The sequence below is a fragment of the Phallusia mammillata genome, chromosome 6 (genome assembly GCF_965637545.1).
Source record: "Phallusia mammillata chromosome 6, kaPhaMamm4.hap1.1, whole genome shotgun sequence".
NCBI lineage: Eukaryota > Metazoa > Chordata > Ascidiacea > Phlebobranchia > Ascidiidae > Phallusia > Phallusia mammillata.
In genome coordinates, this window is record NC_137257.1 from 14,644,678 (window position 1) to 14,657,288 (window position 12,611).

General features: G+C 44.2%; 1 protein-coding gene and 84 non-coding genes across 85 annotated transcripts in view; 84 read left to right on the forward strand and 1 right to left on the reverse strand.

The window, feature by feature from the left end:
• LOC145232306 (procathepsin L-like) overlaps positions 1-12,611 on the reverse strand; it is a 39,316-nt gene that overhangs the window by 21,241 nt on the left and 5,464 nt on the right. The window lies entirely within an intron of this gene.
• On the forward strand, positions 42-113 carry Trnaa-ugc (transfer RNA alanine (anticodon UGC)). Its single transcript has one exon. It is a non-coding gene; the product is annotated as a tRNA-Ala (tRNA).
• Positions 176-247, forward strand: Trnaa-ugc (transfer RNA alanine (anticodon UGC)). Its single transcript has one exon. It is a non-coding gene; the product is annotated as a tRNA-Ala (tRNA).
• Trnaa-ugc (transfer RNA alanine (anticodon UGC)) lies at positions 310-381 on the forward strand. The gene has a single exon. It is a non-coding gene; the product is annotated as a tRNA-Ala (tRNA).
• Positions 442-513, forward strand: Trnaa-ugc (transfer RNA alanine (anticodon UGC)). Its single transcript has one exon. It is a non-coding gene; the product is annotated as a tRNA-Ala (tRNA).
• Trnaa-ugc (transfer RNA alanine (anticodon UGC)) lies at positions 577-648 on the forward strand. The gene has a single exon. It is a non-coding gene; the product is annotated as a tRNA-Ala (tRNA).
• Positions 725-796, forward strand: Trnaa-ugc (transfer RNA alanine (anticodon UGC)). The gene has a single exon. It is a non-coding gene; the product is annotated as a tRNA-Ala (tRNA).
• On the forward strand, positions 859-930 carry Trnaa-ugc (transfer RNA alanine (anticodon UGC)). The gene has a single exon. It is a non-coding gene; the product is annotated as a tRNA-Ala (tRNA).
• On the forward strand, positions 1,000-1,070 carry Trnaa-ugc (transfer RNA alanine (anticodon UGC)). Its single transcript has one exon. It is a non-coding gene; the product is annotated as a tRNA-Ala (tRNA).
• On the forward strand, positions 1,141-1,212 carry Trnaa-cgc (transfer RNA alanine (anticodon CGC)). The gene has a single exon. It is a non-coding gene; the product is annotated as a tRNA-Ala (tRNA).
• Positions 1,275-1,346, forward strand: Trnaa-ugc (transfer RNA alanine (anticodon UGC)). The gene has a single exon. It is a non-coding gene; the product is annotated as a tRNA-Ala (tRNA).
• On the forward strand, positions 1,409-1,480 carry Trnaa-ugc (transfer RNA alanine (anticodon UGC)). The gene has a single exon. It is a non-coding gene; the product is annotated as a tRNA-Ala (tRNA).
• Positions 1,557-1,628, forward strand: Trnaa-ugc (transfer RNA alanine (anticodon UGC)). The gene has a single exon. It is a non-coding gene; the product is annotated as a tRNA-Ala (tRNA).
• On the forward strand, positions 1,691-1,762 carry Trnaa-ugc (transfer RNA alanine (anticodon UGC)). The gene has a single exon. It is a non-coding gene; the product is annotated as a tRNA-Ala (tRNA).
• Positions 1,832-1,902, forward strand: Trnaa-ugc (transfer RNA alanine (anticodon UGC)). The gene has a single exon. It is a non-coding gene; the product is annotated as a tRNA-Ala (tRNA).
• Positions 1,965-2,036, forward strand: Trnaa-ugc (transfer RNA alanine (anticodon UGC)). Its single transcript has one exon. It is a non-coding gene; the product is annotated as a tRNA-Ala (tRNA).
• Positions 2,099-2,170, forward strand: Trnaa-ugc (transfer RNA alanine (anticodon UGC)). Its single transcript has one exon. It is a non-coding gene; the product is annotated as a tRNA-Ala (tRNA).
• Positions 2,231-2,302, forward strand: Trnaa-ugc (transfer RNA alanine (anticodon UGC)). Its single transcript has one exon. It is a non-coding gene; the product is annotated as a tRNA-Ala (tRNA).
• Positions 2,366-2,437, forward strand: Trnaa-ugc (transfer RNA alanine (anticodon UGC)). Its single transcript has one exon. It is a non-coding gene; the product is annotated as a tRNA-Ala (tRNA).
• Positions 2,760-2,831, forward strand: Trnaa-ugc (transfer RNA alanine (anticodon UGC)). Its single transcript has one exon. It is a non-coding gene; the product is annotated as a tRNA-Ala (tRNA).
• Positions 2,968-3,039, forward strand: Trnaa-ugc (transfer RNA alanine (anticodon UGC)). Its single transcript has one exon. It is a non-coding gene; the product is annotated as a tRNA-Ala (tRNA).
• Trnaa-cgc (transfer RNA alanine (anticodon CGC)) lies at positions 3,110-3,181 on the forward strand. Its single transcript has one exon. It is a non-coding gene; the product is annotated as a tRNA-Ala (tRNA).
• On the forward strand, positions 3,244-3,315 carry Trnaa-ugc (transfer RNA alanine (anticodon UGC)). Its single transcript has one exon. It is a non-coding gene; the product is annotated as a tRNA-Ala (tRNA).
• Positions 3,378-3,449, forward strand: Trnaa-ugc (transfer RNA alanine (anticodon UGC)). Its single transcript has one exon. It is a non-coding gene; the product is annotated as a tRNA-Ala (tRNA).
• Trnaa-ugc (transfer RNA alanine (anticodon UGC)) lies at positions 3,512-3,583 on the forward strand. Its single transcript has one exon. It is a non-coding gene; the product is annotated as a tRNA-Ala (tRNA).
• Trnaa-ugc (transfer RNA alanine (anticodon UGC)) lies at positions 3,646-3,717 on the forward strand. The gene has a single exon. It is a non-coding gene; the product is annotated as a tRNA-Ala (tRNA).
• Positions 3,780-3,851, forward strand: Trnaa-ugc (transfer RNA alanine (anticodon UGC)). The gene has a single exon. It is a non-coding gene; the product is annotated as a tRNA-Ala (tRNA).
• Positions 3,914-3,985, forward strand: Trnaa-ugc (transfer RNA alanine (anticodon UGC)). Its single transcript has one exon. It is a non-coding gene; the product is annotated as a tRNA-Ala (tRNA).
• On the forward strand, positions 4,048-4,119 carry Trnaa-ugc (transfer RNA alanine (anticodon UGC)). Its single transcript has one exon. It is a non-coding gene; the product is annotated as a tRNA-Ala (tRNA).
• Trnaa-cgc (transfer RNA alanine (anticodon CGC)) lies at positions 4,320-4,391 on the forward strand. Its single transcript has one exon. It is a non-coding gene; the product is annotated as a tRNA-Ala (tRNA).
• Positions 4,454-4,525, forward strand: Trnaa-ugc (transfer RNA alanine (anticodon UGC)). The gene has a single exon. It is a non-coding gene; the product is annotated as a tRNA-Ala (tRNA).
• On the forward strand, positions 4,662-4,733 carry Trnaa-ugc (transfer RNA alanine (anticodon UGC)). The gene has a single exon. It is a non-coding gene; the product is annotated as a tRNA-Ala (tRNA).
• On the forward strand, positions 4,870-4,941 carry Trnaa-ugc (transfer RNA alanine (anticodon UGC)). The gene has a single exon. It is a non-coding gene; the product is annotated as a tRNA-Ala (tRNA).
• On the forward strand, positions 5,004-5,075 carry Trnaa-ugc (transfer RNA alanine (anticodon UGC)). Its single transcript has one exon. It is a non-coding gene; the product is annotated as a tRNA-Ala (tRNA).
• Positions 5,138-5,209, forward strand: Trnaa-ugc (transfer RNA alanine (anticodon UGC)). Its single transcript has one exon. It is a non-coding gene; the product is annotated as a tRNA-Ala (tRNA).
• Trnaa-ugc (transfer RNA alanine (anticodon UGC)) lies at positions 5,272-5,343 on the forward strand. The gene has a single exon. It is a non-coding gene; the product is annotated as a tRNA-Ala (tRNA).
• Positions 5,406-5,477, forward strand: Trnaa-ugc (transfer RNA alanine (anticodon UGC)). The gene has a single exon. It is a non-coding gene; the product is annotated as a tRNA-Ala (tRNA).
• Positions 5,540-5,611, forward strand: Trnaa-ugc (transfer RNA alanine (anticodon UGC)). The gene has a single exon. It is a non-coding gene; the product is annotated as a tRNA-Ala (tRNA).
• Positions 5,674-5,745, forward strand: Trnaa-ugc (transfer RNA alanine (anticodon UGC)). The gene has a single exon. It is a non-coding gene; the product is annotated as a tRNA-Ala (tRNA).
• Trnaa-ugc (transfer RNA alanine (anticodon UGC)) lies at positions 5,808-5,879 on the forward strand. Its single transcript has one exon. It is a non-coding gene; the product is annotated as a tRNA-Ala (tRNA).
• Positions 5,942-6,013, forward strand: Trnaa-ugc (transfer RNA alanine (anticodon UGC)). The gene has a single exon. It is a non-coding gene; the product is annotated as a tRNA-Ala (tRNA).
• Positions 6,076-6,147, forward strand: Trnaa-ugc (transfer RNA alanine (anticodon UGC)). Its single transcript has one exon. It is a non-coding gene; the product is annotated as a tRNA-Ala (tRNA).
• Trnaa-ugc (transfer RNA alanine (anticodon UGC)) lies at positions 6,210-6,281 on the forward strand. The gene has a single exon. It is a non-coding gene; the product is annotated as a tRNA-Ala (tRNA).
• On the forward strand, positions 6,344-6,415 carry Trnaa-ugc (transfer RNA alanine (anticodon UGC)). The gene has a single exon. It is a non-coding gene; the product is annotated as a tRNA-Ala (tRNA).
• On the forward strand, positions 6,476-6,547 carry Trnaa-ugc (transfer RNA alanine (anticodon UGC)). Its single transcript has one exon. It is a non-coding gene; the product is annotated as a tRNA-Ala (tRNA).
• Trnaa-ugc (transfer RNA alanine (anticodon UGC)) lies at positions 6,709-6,780 on the forward strand. The gene has a single exon. It is a non-coding gene; the product is annotated as a tRNA-Ala (tRNA).
• Trnaa-cgc (transfer RNA alanine (anticodon CGC)) lies at positions 6,851-6,922 on the forward strand. The gene has a single exon. It is a non-coding gene; the product is annotated as a tRNA-Ala (tRNA).
• Trnaa-ugc (transfer RNA alanine (anticodon UGC)) lies at positions 6,985-7,056 on the forward strand. Its single transcript has one exon. It is a non-coding gene; the product is annotated as a tRNA-Ala (tRNA).
• On the forward strand, positions 7,119-7,190 carry Trnaa-ugc (transfer RNA alanine (anticodon UGC)). The gene has a single exon. It is a non-coding gene; the product is annotated as a tRNA-Ala (tRNA).
• Positions 7,253-7,324, forward strand: Trnaa-ugc (transfer RNA alanine (anticodon UGC)). The gene has a single exon. It is a non-coding gene; the product is annotated as a tRNA-Ala (tRNA).
• On the forward strand, positions 7,387-7,458 carry Trnaa-ugc (transfer RNA alanine (anticodon UGC)). Its single transcript has one exon. It is a non-coding gene; the product is annotated as a tRNA-Ala (tRNA).
• On the forward strand, positions 7,521-7,592 carry Trnaa-ugc (transfer RNA alanine (anticodon UGC)). Its single transcript has one exon. It is a non-coding gene; the product is annotated as a tRNA-Ala (tRNA).
• On the forward strand, positions 7,655-7,726 carry Trnaa-ugc (transfer RNA alanine (anticodon UGC)). Its single transcript has one exon. It is a non-coding gene; the product is annotated as a tRNA-Ala (tRNA).
• Positions 7,789-7,860, forward strand: Trnaa-ugc (transfer RNA alanine (anticodon UGC)). Its single transcript has one exon. It is a non-coding gene; the product is annotated as a tRNA-Ala (tRNA).
• Positions 8,057-8,128, forward strand: Trnaa-ugc (transfer RNA alanine (anticodon UGC)). The gene has a single exon. It is a non-coding gene; the product is annotated as a tRNA-Ala (tRNA).
• Trnaa-ugc (transfer RNA alanine (anticodon UGC)) lies at positions 8,191-8,262 on the forward strand. The gene has a single exon. It is a non-coding gene; the product is annotated as a tRNA-Ala (tRNA).
• On the forward strand, positions 8,323-8,394 carry Trnaa-ugc (transfer RNA alanine (anticodon UGC)). Its single transcript has one exon. It is a non-coding gene; the product is annotated as a tRNA-Ala (tRNA).
• Trnaa-ugc (transfer RNA alanine (anticodon UGC)) lies at positions 8,556-8,627 on the forward strand. Its single transcript has one exon. It is a non-coding gene; the product is annotated as a tRNA-Ala (tRNA).
• Trnaa-ugc (transfer RNA alanine (anticodon UGC)) lies at positions 8,690-8,761 on the forward strand. The gene has a single exon. It is a non-coding gene; the product is annotated as a tRNA-Ala (tRNA).
• On the forward strand, positions 8,838-8,909 carry Trnaa-ugc (transfer RNA alanine (anticodon UGC)). The gene has a single exon. It is a non-coding gene; the product is annotated as a tRNA-Ala (tRNA).
• Positions 8,972-9,043, forward strand: Trnaa-ugc (transfer RNA alanine (anticodon UGC)). Its single transcript has one exon. It is a non-coding gene; the product is annotated as a tRNA-Ala (tRNA).
• On the forward strand, positions 9,106-9,177 carry Trnaa-ugc (transfer RNA alanine (anticodon UGC)). The gene has a single exon. It is a non-coding gene; the product is annotated as a tRNA-Ala (tRNA).
• On the forward strand, positions 9,240-9,311 carry Trnaa-ugc (transfer RNA alanine (anticodon UGC)). Its single transcript has one exon. It is a non-coding gene; the product is annotated as a tRNA-Ala (tRNA).
• Trnaa-ugc (transfer RNA alanine (anticodon UGC)) lies at positions 9,374-9,445 on the forward strand. The gene has a single exon. It is a non-coding gene; the product is annotated as a tRNA-Ala (tRNA).
• Trnaa-ugc (transfer RNA alanine (anticodon UGC)) lies at positions 9,508-9,579 on the forward strand. The gene has a single exon. It is a non-coding gene; the product is annotated as a tRNA-Ala (tRNA).
• On the forward strand, positions 9,642-9,713 carry Trnaa-ugc (transfer RNA alanine (anticodon UGC)). The gene has a single exon. It is a non-coding gene; the product is annotated as a tRNA-Ala (tRNA).
• Positions 9,776-9,847, forward strand: Trnaa-ugc (transfer RNA alanine (anticodon UGC)). Its single transcript has one exon. It is a non-coding gene; the product is annotated as a tRNA-Ala (tRNA).
• Trnaa-ugc (transfer RNA alanine (anticodon UGC)) lies at positions 9,908-9,979 on the forward strand. The gene has a single exon. It is a non-coding gene; the product is annotated as a tRNA-Ala (tRNA).
• Trnaa-ugc (transfer RNA alanine (anticodon UGC)) lies at positions 10,141-10,212 on the forward strand. Its single transcript has one exon. It is a non-coding gene; the product is annotated as a tRNA-Ala (tRNA).
• Positions 10,283-10,354, forward strand: Trnaa-cgc (transfer RNA alanine (anticodon CGC)). The gene has a single exon. It is a non-coding gene; the product is annotated as a tRNA-Ala (tRNA).
• On the forward strand, positions 10,417-10,488 carry Trnaa-ugc (transfer RNA alanine (anticodon UGC)). The gene has a single exon. It is a non-coding gene; the product is annotated as a tRNA-Ala (tRNA).
• Trnaa-ugc (transfer RNA alanine (anticodon UGC)) lies at positions 10,551-10,622 on the forward strand. Its single transcript has one exon. It is a non-coding gene; the product is annotated as a tRNA-Ala (tRNA).
• Positions 10,685-10,756, forward strand: Trnaa-ugc (transfer RNA alanine (anticodon UGC)). Its single transcript has one exon. It is a non-coding gene; the product is annotated as a tRNA-Ala (tRNA).
• Positions 10,819-10,890, forward strand: Trnaa-ugc (transfer RNA alanine (anticodon UGC)). The gene has a single exon. It is a non-coding gene; the product is annotated as a tRNA-Ala (tRNA).
• Positions 10,953-11,024, forward strand: Trnaa-ugc (transfer RNA alanine (anticodon UGC)). The gene has a single exon. It is a non-coding gene; the product is annotated as a tRNA-Ala (tRNA).
• On the forward strand, positions 11,087-11,158 carry Trnaa-ugc (transfer RNA alanine (anticodon UGC)). Its single transcript has one exon. It is a non-coding gene; the product is annotated as a tRNA-Ala (tRNA).
• On the forward strand, positions 11,221-11,292 carry Trnaa-ugc (transfer RNA alanine (anticodon UGC)). The gene has a single exon. It is a non-coding gene; the product is annotated as a tRNA-Ala (tRNA).
• Trnaa-ugc (transfer RNA alanine (anticodon UGC)) lies at positions 11,489-11,560 on the forward strand. The gene has a single exon. It is a non-coding gene; the product is annotated as a tRNA-Ala (tRNA).
• Trnaa-ugc (transfer RNA alanine (anticodon UGC)) lies at positions 11,623-11,694 on the forward strand. The gene has a single exon. It is a non-coding gene; the product is annotated as a tRNA-Ala (tRNA).
• Positions 11,755-11,826, forward strand: Trnaa-ugc (transfer RNA alanine (anticodon UGC)). The gene has a single exon. It is a non-coding gene; the product is annotated as a tRNA-Ala (tRNA).
• Positions 11,988-12,059, forward strand: Trnaa-ugc (transfer RNA alanine (anticodon UGC)). Its single transcript has one exon. It is a non-coding gene; the product is annotated as a tRNA-Ala (tRNA).
• On the forward strand, positions 12,122-12,193 carry Trnaa-ugc (transfer RNA alanine (anticodon UGC)). Its single transcript has one exon. It is a non-coding gene; the product is annotated as a tRNA-Ala (tRNA).
• Trnaa-ugc (transfer RNA alanine (anticodon UGC)) lies at positions 12,270-12,341 on the forward strand. Its single transcript has one exon. It is a non-coding gene; the product is annotated as a tRNA-Ala (tRNA).
• On the forward strand, positions 12,404-12,475 carry Trnaa-ugc (transfer RNA alanine (anticodon UGC)). Its single transcript has one exon. It is a non-coding gene; the product is annotated as a tRNA-Ala (tRNA).
• Positions 12,538-12,609, forward strand: Trnaa-ugc (transfer RNA alanine (anticodon UGC)). The gene has a single exon. It is a non-coding gene; the product is annotated as a tRNA-Ala (tRNA).

Here is a 12,611-nt window from a genome sequence, read left to right on the forward strand (position 1 = left end):
ATTTAATTCATTAAACCATCTATTATCGCATTGAAGTACATGGGGATGTAGCTCAGTGGTAGAGCGCACGCTTTGCATGTGTGAGGCCCCGGGTTCAATCCCCGGAATCTCCACTTTTCATTTTAATGTTTGCTTCTTAATGCATTCAAAAATCCTTTATCGCTTTGAAGTGCATGGGGATGTAGCTTAGTGGTAGAGCGCACGCTTTGCATCTGTGAGGCCCCGGGTTCAATCCCCGGCATCTCCACTTTTCATTTTAATGTTTGCTTCTTAATGCATTTAAAAATCCTTTATCGCTTTGAAGTACATGGGGATGTAGCTCAGTGGTAGAGCGCACGCTTTGCATGTGTGAGGCCCCGGGTTCAATCCCCGGCATCTCCAATTTTCATAATGTTTGCTCATTTAATTCATTAAACCATCTTTTATCGCTTTCAAGTACATGGGGATGTAGCTCAGTGGTAGAGCGCACGCTTTGCATGTGTGAGGCCCCGGGTTCAATCCCCGGCATCTCCACTTTCCATTTTAAAGTTTGCGTCTTAATGCATTTTAAAACCTTTTTGCCGCTTTGAAGTACATGGGGATATAGCTCAGTGGTAGAGCGCACGCTTTGCATGTGTGAGGCCCCGGGTTCAATCCCCGGCATCTCCACTTTTCACTTTTTGTTTTCAAATAAATATTTGCTTCTTTAAATCATAAAACAATCTATTATCGCTATGAAGTACATGGGTATGTAGCTCAGTGGTAGAGCGCACGCTTTGCATGTGTGAGGCCCCGGGTTCAATCCCCGGCATCTCCACTTTTAATTTTAATGTTTGCGTCTTAATGCATTTAAAAATCCTTTATCGCTTAGAAGTACATGGGGATGTAGCTCAGTGGTAGAGCGCACGCTTTGCATGTGTGAGGACCCGGGTTCAATCCCCGGCATCTCCACTTTTCATTTCACAATAAATGTTTGCTAATTTAATTCATTAAACCATCTATTATCGCATTGAAGTACATGGGGATGTAGCTCAGTGGTAGAGCGCACGCTTTGCATGTGTGAGGCCCCGGGTTCAATCCCGACATCTCCACTTTTCATTTTAAATTTTTAATGTTTGCTTCTTAATGTATTTAAAAATCCTTTATCGCATTGAAGTACATGGGGATGTAGCTCAGTGGTAGAGCGCACGCTTCGCATGTGTGAGGCCCCGGGTTCAATCCCCGGCATCTCCACTTTTTATTTTAATGTTTGCTTCTTAATGCATTTAAAAATCCTTTATCGCTTTGAAGAACATGGGGATGTAGCTCAGTGGTAGAGCGCACGCTTTGCATGTGTGAGGCCCCGGGTTCAATCCCCGGCATCTCCACTTTTTATTTTAATGTTTGCTTCTTAATGCATTTAAAAATCCTTTATCGCTTTGAAGTAAATGGGGATGTAGCTCAGTGGTAGAGCGCACGCTTTGCATGTGTGAGGCCCCGAGTTCAATCCCCGGCATCTCCACTTTTCACTTTTTGTTTTCAAATAAATATTTGCTTCTTTAAATCATAAAACAATCTATTATCGCTATGAAGTACATGGGTATGTAGCTCAGTGGTAGAGCGCACGCTTTGCATGTGTGAGGCCCCGGGTTCAATCCCCGGCATCTCCACTTTTCATTTTAATGTTTGCGTCTTAATGCATTTAAAAATCCTTTATCGCTTTGAAGTGCATGGGGATGTAGCTTAGTGGTAGAGCGCACGCTTTGCATCTGTGAGGCCCCGGGTTCAATCCCCGGCATCTCCACTTTTCATTTGACAATAAATGTTTGCTCATTTAATTCATTAAACCATCTATTATCGCATTGAAGTACATGGGGATGTAGCTCAGTGGTAGAGCGCACGCTTTGCATGTGTGAGGCCCCGGGTTCAATCCCGACATCTCCACTTTTCATTTTAATGTTTGCTTCTTAATGCATTCAAAAATCCTTTATCGCTTTGAAGTGCATGGGGATGTAGCTTAGTGGTAGAGCGCACGCTTTGCATCTGTGAGGCCCCGGGTTCAATCCCCGGCATCTCCACTTTTCATTTTAATGTTTGCTTCTTAATGCATTTAAAAATCCTTTATCGCTTTGAAGTACATGGGTATGTAGCTCAGTGGTAGAGCGCACGCTTTGCATGTGTGAGGCCCCGGGTTCAATCCCCGGCATCTCCAATTTTCATAATGTTTGCTCATTTAATTCATTAAACCATCTTTTATCGCTTTCAAGTACATGGCGATGTAGCTCAGTGGTAGAGCGCACGCTTTGCATGTGTGAGGCCCCGGGTTCAATCCCCGGCATCTCCACTTTCCATTTTAAAGTTTGCGTCTTAATGCATTTTAAAACCTTTTTGCCGCTTTGAAGTACATGGGGATATAGCTCAGTGGTAGAGCGCACGCTTTGCATGTGTGAGGCCCCGGGTTCAATCCCCGCCATCTCCACTTTTAATTTTAATGTTTGCTTTTTAATGCATTTAAAAACCTTTTATCGCTTTGAAGTGCATGCGGATGTAGCTCAGTGGTAGAGCGCACCATTTGCATGTGTGAACCCCGGCATCTCCACTTTTCATTTTAATGTTTGCTTGTATAATTCATTTAACAACCTTTTATCGCTTAGAAGTACATGGGTTTGTAGCTCAGTGGTAGAGCGCACGCTTTGCATGTGTGCGGCCCCGCGTTCAATCCCGGGCGTCTCCACTTTTCGTTTTCAAAAAAATGTTTGCTTTATAATTCATTGAAAACCTTTTATCGCTTTGAAGTACATGGGGATGTAGCTCAGTGGTAGAGCGCACGCTTTGCATGTGTGAGGCCCCGGGTACAATCCCCGGCATCTCCACTTTTCATTTTAATGTTTGCGTCTTAATGCATTTACAAATCCTTTATCGCTTTGAAGTACATAGAGATGTAGCTCAGTGGTAGAGCGAGGCCCCATCTTAATGCATTTAAAAATCCTTTATCGCTCAGAAGTACATGGGGATGTAGCTCAGTGGTAGAGCGCACGCTTTGCATGTGTGAGGCCCCGGGTTCAATCCCCGGCATCTCCACTTTTCATTTTAAATTTGTAATGTTTGCTTCTTAATGGATTTGAAAATCCTTTATCGCTTTGAAGTGCATGGGCATGTAGCTCAGTGATAGAGCGCACGCTTCGCATGTGTGAGGCCCCGGGTTCAATCCCCGGCATCTCCACTTTTTATTTTAATGTTTGCTTCTTAATGCATTTGAAAACCCTTTATCGCTCTGAAGTACATGGGGATGTAGCTCAGTGGTAGAGCGCACGCTTTGCATGTGTGAGGCCCCGGGTTCAATCCCCGGCATCTCCACTTTTTATTTTAATGTTTGCTTCTTAATGCATTTAAAAATCCTTTATCGCATTGAAGTACATGGGGATGTAGCTCAATGGTAGAGTGCACGCTTTGCATGTGTGAGGCCCCGGGTTCAATCCCCGGCATCTCCACTTTATATTTTAATGTTTGCTTCTTAATGCATTTAAAAATCCTTTATCGCTTTGAAGTACATGGGGATGTAGCTCAGTGGTAGAATGCACGCTTTGCATGTGTGAGGCCCCGGGTTCAATCCCCGGCATCTCCACTTTTTATTTTAATGTTTGCTTCTTAATGCATTTAAAAATCCTTTATCGCTTTGAAGTACATGGGGATGTAGATCAGTCGTAGAGCGCACGCTTTGCATGTGTGAGGCCCCGGGTTCAATCCCCGGCATCTCCATTTTTCATTTTAATGTTTGCTTCTTAATGCATTTAACAATCCTTTATCGCTTTGAAGTACATGGGGATGTAGCTCAGTGGTAGAGCGCACGCTTTGCATGTGTGAGGCCCCGAGTTCAATCCCCGGCATCTCCACTTTTCATTTTAATGTTTGCTTCTTAATGCATTTAAAAATCCTTTATCGCTTTGAAGTACATGGGGATGTAGCTGAGTGGTAGAGCGCACGCTTTGCATGTGTGAGGCCCCGGGTTCAATCCCCGGCATCTCCACTTTTCATTTTAATGTTTGCTTCTTAATGCATTTAAAAATCCTTTATCGCTTTGAAGTACATAGGGATGTAGCTCAGTGGTAGAGCGCACGCTTTGCATGTGTGAGGCCCCGAGTTCAATCCCCGGCATCTCCACTTTTCATTTTAATGTTTGCTTCTTAATGCATTTAAAAATCCTTTATCGCTTTGAAGTACATGGGGATGTAGCTCAGTGGTAGAGCGCACGCTTTGCATGAGGCCCCGAGTTCAATCCCCGGCATCTCCACTTTTCATTTTAAATTTGTAATGTTTGCTTCTTAATGGATTTGAAAGTCCTTTATCGCTTTGAAGTGCATGGGCATGTAGCTCAGTGATAGAGCGCACGCTTCGCATGTGTGAGGCCCCGGGTTCAATCCCCGGCATCTCCACTTTTTATTTTAATGTTTGCTTCTTAATGCATTTGAAAACCCTTTATCGCTCTGACGTACACGGGGATGTAGCTCAGTGGTAGAGCGCACGCTTTGCATGTGTGAGGCCCCGGGTTCAATCCCCGGCATCTCCACTTTTCATTTTAATGTTTGCGTCTTAATGCATTTACAAATCCTTTATCGCTTTGAAGTACATAGAGATGTAGCTCAGTGGTAGAGCGAGGCCCCATCTTAATGCATTTAAAAATCCTTTATCGCTCAGAAGTACATGGGGATGTAGCTCAGTGGTAGAGCGCACGCTTTGCATGTGTGAGGCCCCGGGTTCAATCCCCGGCATCTCCACTTTTCATTTTAATGTTTGCGTCTTAATGCATTTACAAATCCTTTATCGCTTTGAAGTACATAGAGATGTAGCTCAGTGGTAGAGCGAGGCCCCATCTTAATGCATTTAAAAATCCTTTATCGCTCAGAAGTACATGGGGATGTAGCTCAGTGGTAGAGCGCACGCTTTGCATGTGTGAGGCCCCGGGTTCAATCCCCGGCATCTCCACTTTTTATTTTAATGTTTGCTTCTTAATGCATTTGAAAACCCTTTATCGCTCTGAAGTACATGGGGATGTAGCTCAGTGGTAGAGCGCACGCTTTGCATGTGTGAGGCCCCGGGTTCAATCCCCGGCATCTCCACTTTTTATTTTAATGTTTGCTTCTTAATGCATTTAAAAATCCTTTATCGCATTGAAGTACATGGGGATGTAGCTCAATGGTAGAGTGCACGCTTTGCATGTGTGAGGCCCCGGGTTCAATCCCCGGCATCTCCACTTTATATTTTAATGTTTGCTTCTTAATGCATTTAAAAATCCTTTATCGCTTTGAAGTACATGGGGATGTAGCTGAGTGGTACAGCGCACGCTTTGCATGTGTGAGGCCCCGGGTTCAATCCCCGGCATCTCCACTTTTTATTTTAATGTTTGCTTCTTAATGCATTTAAAAATCCTTTATCGCTTTGAAGTACATGGGGATGTAGCTCAGTCGTAGAGCGCACGCTTTGCATGTGTGAGGCCCCGGGTTCAATCCCCGGCATCTCCATTTTTCATTTTAATGTTTGCTTCTTAATGCATTTAACAATCCTTTATCGCTTTGAAGTACATGGGGATGTAGCTCAGTGGTAGAGCGCACGCTTTGCATGTGTGAGGCCCCGAGTTCAATCCCCGGCATCTCCACTTTTCATTTTAATGTTTGCTTCTTAATGCATTTAAAAATCCTTTATCGCTTTGAAGTACGTGGGGATGTAGCTGAGTGGTAGAGCGCACGCTTTGCATGTGTGAGGCCCCGGGTTCAATCCCCGGCATCTCCACTTTTCATTTTAATGTTTGCTTCTTAATGCATTTAAAAATCCTTTATCGCTTTGAAGTACGTGGGGATGTAGCTGAGTGGTAGAGCGCACGCTTTGCATGTGTGAGGCCCCGGGTTCAACCCCCGGCATCTCCACTTTTCATTTTAATGTTTGCTTCTTAATGCATTTAAAAATCCTTTATCGCTTTGAAGTACGTGGGGATGTAGCTGAGTGGTAGAGCGCACGCTTTGCATGTGTGAGGCCCCGGGTTCAACCCCCGGCATCTCCACTTTTCATTTTAATGTTTGCTTCTTAATGCATTTAAAAATCCTTTATCGCTTTGAAGTACATAGGGATGTAGCTCAGTGGTAGAGCGCACGCTTTGCATGTGTGAGGCCCCGAGTTCAATCCCCGGCATCTCCACTTTTCATTTTAATGTTTGCTTCTTAATGCATTTAAAAATCCTTTATCGCTTTGAAGTACGTGGGGATGTAGCTGAGTGGTAGAGCGCACGCTTTGCATGTGTGAGGCCCCGGGTTCAATCCCCGGCATCTCCACTTTTCATTTTAATGTTTGCTTCTTAATGCATTTAAAAATCCTTTATCGCATTGAAGTACATAGGGATGTAGCTCAGTGGTAGAGCGCACGCTTTGCATCTGTGAGGCCCCGGGTTCAATCCCCGGCATCTCCAATTTTCATAATGTTTGCTCATTTAATTCATTAAACCATCTTTTATCGCTTTCAAGTACATGGGGATGTAGCTCAGTGGTAGAGCGCACGCTTTGCATGTGTGAGGCCCCGGGTTCAATCCCCGGCATCTCCACTTTTCATTTTAAATTTTTAATGTTTGCTTGTTAATGTATTTAAAAATCCTTTATCGCTTTGAAGTACATGGGGATGTAGCTCAGTGGTAGAGCGCACGCTTTGCATGTGTGAGGCCCCTTCTTAATGCATTTAAAAATCCTTTATCGCTTTGAAGTACATGGGGATGTAGCTCAGTGGTAGAGCGCAGGCTTTGCATGTGTGAGGCCCCGGGTTCAATCCCCGGCATCTCCACTTTTCATTTTAAATTTGTAATGTTTGCTTCTTAATGGATTTGAAAATCCTTTATCGCTTTGAAGTGCATGGGCATGTAGCTCAGTGATAGAGCGCACGCTTCGCATGTGTGAGGCCCCGGGTTCAATCCCCGGCATCTCCACTTTTTATTTTAATGTTTGCTTCTTAATGCATTTGAAAACCCTTTATCGCTCTGACGTACACGGGGATGTAGCTCAGTGGTAGAGCGCACGCTTTGCATGTGTGAGGCCCCGGGTTCAATCCCCGGCATCTCCACTTTTTATTTTAATGTTTGCTTCTTAATGCATTTAAAAATCCTTTATCGCATTGAAGTACATGGGGATGTAGCTCAATGGTAGAGTGCACGCTTTGCATGTGTGAGGCCCCGGGTTCAATCCCCGGCATCTCCACTTTATATTTTAATGTTTGCTTCTTAATGCATTTAAAAATCCTTTATCGCTTTGAAGTACATGGGGATGTAGCTCAGTGGTAGAATGCACGCTTTGCATGTGTGAGGCCCCGGGTTCAATCCCCGGCATCTCCACTTTTTATTTTAATGTTTGCTTCTTAATGCATTTAAAAATCCTTTATCGCTTTGAAGTACATGGGGATGTAGCTCAGTCGTAGAGCGCACGCTTTGCATGTGTGAGGCCCCGGGTTCAATCCCCGGCATCTCCATTTTTCATTTTAATGTTTGCTTCTTAATGCATTTAACAATCCTTTATCGCTTTGAAGTACATGGGGATGTAGCTCAGTGGTAGAGCGCACGCTTTGCATGTGTGAGGCCCCGAGTTCAATCCCCGGCATCTCCACTTTTCATTTTAATGTTTGCTTCTTAATGCATTTAAAAATCCTTTATCGCTTTGAAGTACGTGGGGATGTAGCTGAGTGGTAGAGCGCACGCTTTGCATGTGTGAGGCCCCGGGTTCAATCCCCGGCATCTCCACTTTTCATTTTAATGTTTGCTTCTTAATGCATTTAAAAATCCTTTATCGCTTTGAAGTACGTGGGGATGTAGCTGAGTGGTAGAGCGCACGCTTTGCATGTGTGAGGCCCCGGGTTCAACCCCCGGCATCTCCACTTTTCATTTTAATGTTTGCTTCTTAATGCATTTAAAAATCCTTTATCGCTTTGAAGTACATAGGGATGTAGCTCAGTGGTAGTGCGCACGCTTTGCATGTGTGAGGCCCCGAGTTCAATCCCCGGCATCTCCACTTTTCATTTTAATGTTTGCTTCTTAATGCATTTAAAAATCCTTTATCGCTTTGAAGTACGTGGGGATGTAGCTGAGTGGTAGAGCGCACGCTTTGCATGTGTGAGGCCCTGGGTTCAATCCCCGGCATCTCCACTTTTCATTTTAATGTTTGCTTCTTAATGCATTTAAAAATCCTTTATCGCTTTGAAGTACATAGGGATGTAGCTCAGTGGTAGAGCGCACGCTTTGCATCTGTGAGGCCCCGGGTTCAATCCCCGGCATCTCCAATTTTCATAATGTTTGCTCATTTAATTCATTAAACCATCTTTTATCGCTTTCAAGTACATGGGGATGTAGCTCAGTGGTAGAGCGCACGCTTTGCATGTGTGAGGCCCCGGGTTCAATCCCCGGCATCTCCACTTTTCATTTTAAATTTTTAATGTTTGCTTGTTAATGTATTTAAAAATCCTTTATCGCTTTGAAGTACATGGGGATGTAGCTCAGTGGTAGAGCGCACGCTTTGCATGTGTGAGGCCCCTTCTTAATGCATTTAAAAATCCTTTATCGCTTTGAAGTACATGGGGATGTAGCTCAGTGGTAGAGCGCACGCTTTGCATGTGTGAGGCCCCGGGTTCAATCCCCGGCATCTCTACTTTTTATTTTAATGTTTGCTTCTTAATGCATTTAAAAATCCTTTATCGCTTTGAAGTACATGGGGATGTAGCTCAGTGGTAGAGCGCACACTTTGCATCTGTGAGGCCCCGGGTTCAATCCCCGGCATCTCCACTTTTCACTTTTTGTTTTCAAATAAACATTTGCTTCTTTAAATCATTAAACAATCTATTATCGCTATGAAGTACATGGGTATGTAGCTCAGTGGTAGAGCGCACGCTTTGCATGTGTGAGGCCCCGGGTTCAATCCCCGGCATCTCCATTTTTCATTTTAATGTTTGCTTCTTAATGCATTTAACAATCCTTTATCGCTTTGAAGTACATGGGGATGTAGCTCAGTGGTAGAGCGCACGCTTTGCATGTGTGAGGCCCCGAGTTCAATCCCCGGCATCTCCACTTTTCATTTTAATGTTTGCTTCTTAATGCATTTAAAAATCCTTTATCGCTTTGAAGTACGTGGGGATGTAGCTGAGTGGTAGAGCGCACGCTTTGCATGTGTGAGGCCCCGGGTTCAATCCCCGGCATCTCCACTTTTCATTTTAATGTTTGCTTCTTAATGCATTTAAAAATCCTTTATCGCTTTGAAGTACGTGGGGATGTAGCTGAGTGGTAGAGCGCACGCTTTGCATGTGTGAGGCCCCGGGTTCAACCCCCGGCATCTCCACTTTTCATTTTAATGTTTGCTTCTTAATGCATTTAAAAATCCTTTATCGCTTTGAAGTACGTGGGGATGTAGCTGAGTGGTAGAGCGCACGCTTTGCATGTGTGAGGCCCCGGGTTCAACCCCCGGCATCTCCACTTTTCATTTTAATGTTTGCTTCTTAATGCATTTAAAAATCCTTTATCGCTTTGAAGTACATAGGGATGTAGCTCAGTGGTAGAGCGCACGCTTTGCATGTGTGAGGCCCCGAGTTCAATCCCCGGCATCTCCACTTTTCATTTTAATGTTTGCTTCTTAATGCATTTAAAAATCCTTTATCGCTTTGAAGTACGTGGGGATGTAGCTGAGTGGTAGAGCGCACGCTTTGCATGTGTGAGGCCCCGGGTTCAATCCCCGGCATCTCCACTTTTCATTTTAATGTTTGCTTCTTAATGCATTTAAAAATCCTTTATCGCATTGAAGTACATAGGGATGTAGCTCAGTGGTAGAGCGCACGCTTTGCATCTGTGAGGCCCCGGGTTCAATCCCCGGCATCTCCAATTTTCATAATGTTTGCTCATTTAATTCATTAAACCATCTTTTATCGCTTTCAAGTACATGGGGATGTAGCTCAGTGGTAGAGCGCACGCTTTGCATGTGTGAGGCCCCGGGTTCAATCCCCGGCATCTCCACTTTTCATTTTAAATTTTTAATGTTTGCTTGTTAATGTATTTAAAAATCCTTTATCGCTTTGAAGTACATGGGGATGTAGCTCAGTGGTAGAGCGCACGCTTTGCATGTGTGAGGCCCCTTCTTAATGCATTTAAAAATCCTTTATCGCTTTGAAGTACATGGGGATGTAGCTCAGTGGTAGAGCGCAGGCTTTGCATGTGTGAGGCCCCGGGTTCAATCCCCGGCATCTCCACTTTTCATTTTAAATTTGTAATGTTTGCTTCTTAATGGATTTGAAAATCCTTTATCGCTTTGAAGTGCATGGGCATGTAGCTCAGTGATAGAGCGCACGCTTCGCATGTGTGAGGCCCCGGGTTCAATCCCCGGCATCTCCACTTTTTATTTTAATGTTTGCTTCTTAATGCATTTGAAAACCCTTTATCGCTCTGACGTACACGGGGATGTAGCTCAGTGGTAGAGCGCACGCTTTGCATGTGTGAGGCCCCGGGTTCAATCCCCGGCATCTCCACTTTTTATTTTAATGTTTGCTTCTTAATGCATTTAAAAATCCTTTATCGCATTGAAGTACATGGGGATGTAGCTCAATGGTAGAGTGCACGCTTTGCATGTGTGAGGCCCCGGGTTCAATCCCCGGCATCTCCACTTTATATTTTAATGTTTGCTTCTTAATGCATTTAAAAATCCTTTATCGCTTTGAAGTACATGGGGATGTAGCTCAGTGGTAGAATGCACGCTTTGCATGTGTGAGGCCCCGGGTTCAATCCCCGGCATCTCCACTTTTTATTTTAATGTTTGCTTCTTAATGCATTTAAAAATCCTTTATCGCTTTGAAGTACATGGGGATGTAGCTCAGTCGTAGAGCGCACGCTTTGCATGTGTGAGGCCCCGGGTTCAATCCCCGGCATCTCCATTTTTCATTTTAATGTTTGCTTCTTAATGCATTTAACAATCCTTTATCGCTTTGAAGTACATGGGGATGTAGCTCAGTGGTAGAGCGCACGCTTTGCATGTGTGAGGCCCCGAGTTCAATCCCCGGCATCTCCACTTTTCATTTTAATGTTTGCTTCTTAATGCATTTAAAAATCCTTTATCGCTTTGAAGTACGTGGGGATGTAGCTGAGTGGTAGAGCGCACGCTTTGCATGTGTGAGGCCCCGGGTTCAATCCCCGGCATCTCCACTTTTCATTTTAATGTTTGCTTCTTAATGCATTTAAAAATCCTTTATCGCTTTGAAGTACGTGGGGATGTAGCTGAGTGGTAGAGCGCACGCTTTGCATGTGTGAGGCCCCGGGTTCAACCCCCGGCATCTCCACTTTTCATTTTAATGTTTGCTTCTTAATGCATTTAAAAATCCTTTATCGCTTTGAAGTACATAGGGATGTAGCTCAGTGGTAGTGCGCACGCTTTGCATGTGTGAGGCCCCGAGTTCAATCCCCGGCATCTCCACTTTTCATTTTAATGTTTGCTTCTTAATGCATTTAAAAATCCTTTATCGCTTTGAAGTACGTGGGGATGTAGCTGAGTGGTAGAGCGCACGCTTTGCATGTGTGAGGCCCTGGGTTCAATCCCCGGCATCTCCACTTTTCATTTTAATGTTTGCTTCTTAATGCATTTAAAAATCCTTTATCGCTTTGAAGTACATAGGGATGTAGCTCAGTGGTAGAGCGCACGCTTTGCATCTGTGAGGCCCCGGGTTCAATCCCCGGCATCTCCAATTTTCATAATGTTTGCTCATTTAATTCATTAAACCATCTTTTATCGCTTTCAAGTACATGGGGATGTAGCTCAGTGGTAGAGCGCACGCTTTGCATGTGTGAGGCCCCGGGTTCAATCCCCGGCATCTCCACTTTTCATTTTAAATTTTTAATGTTTGCTTGTTAATGTATTTAAAAATCCTTTATCGCTTTGAAGTACATGGGGATGTAGCTCAGTGGTAGAGCGCACGCTTTGCATGTGTGAGGCCCCTTCTTAATGCATTTAAAAATCCTTTATCGCTTTGAAGTACATGGGGATGTAGCTCAGTGGTAGAGCGCACGCTTTGCATGTGTGAGGCCCCGGGTTCAATCCCCGGCATCTCTACTTTTTATTTTAATGTTTGCTTCTTAATGCATTTAAAAATCCTTTATCGCTTTGAAGTACATGGGGATGTAGCTCAGTGGTAGAGCGCACACTTTGCATCTGTGAGGCCCCGGGTTCAATCCCCGGCATCTCCACTTTTCACTTTTTGTTTTCAAATAAACATTTGCTTCTTTAAATCATTAAACAATCTATTATCGCTATGAAGTACATGGGTATGTAGCTCAGTGGTAGAGCGCACGCTTTGCATGTGTGAGGCCCCGGGTTCAATCCCCGGCATCTCCACCTTTCATTTTAATGTTTGCGTCTTAATGCATTTAAAAATCCTTTATCGCTTAGAAGTACATGGGGATGTAGCTCAGTGGTAGAGCGCACGCTTTGCATGTGTGAGGCCCCGGGTTCAATCCCCGGCATCTCCACTTTTTATTTTAATGTTTGCTTCTTAATGCATTTAAAAATCCTTTATCGCATTGAAGTACATGGGGATGTAGCTCAATGGTAGAGTGCACGCTTTGCATGTGTGAGGCCCCGGGTTCAATCCCCGGCATCTCCACT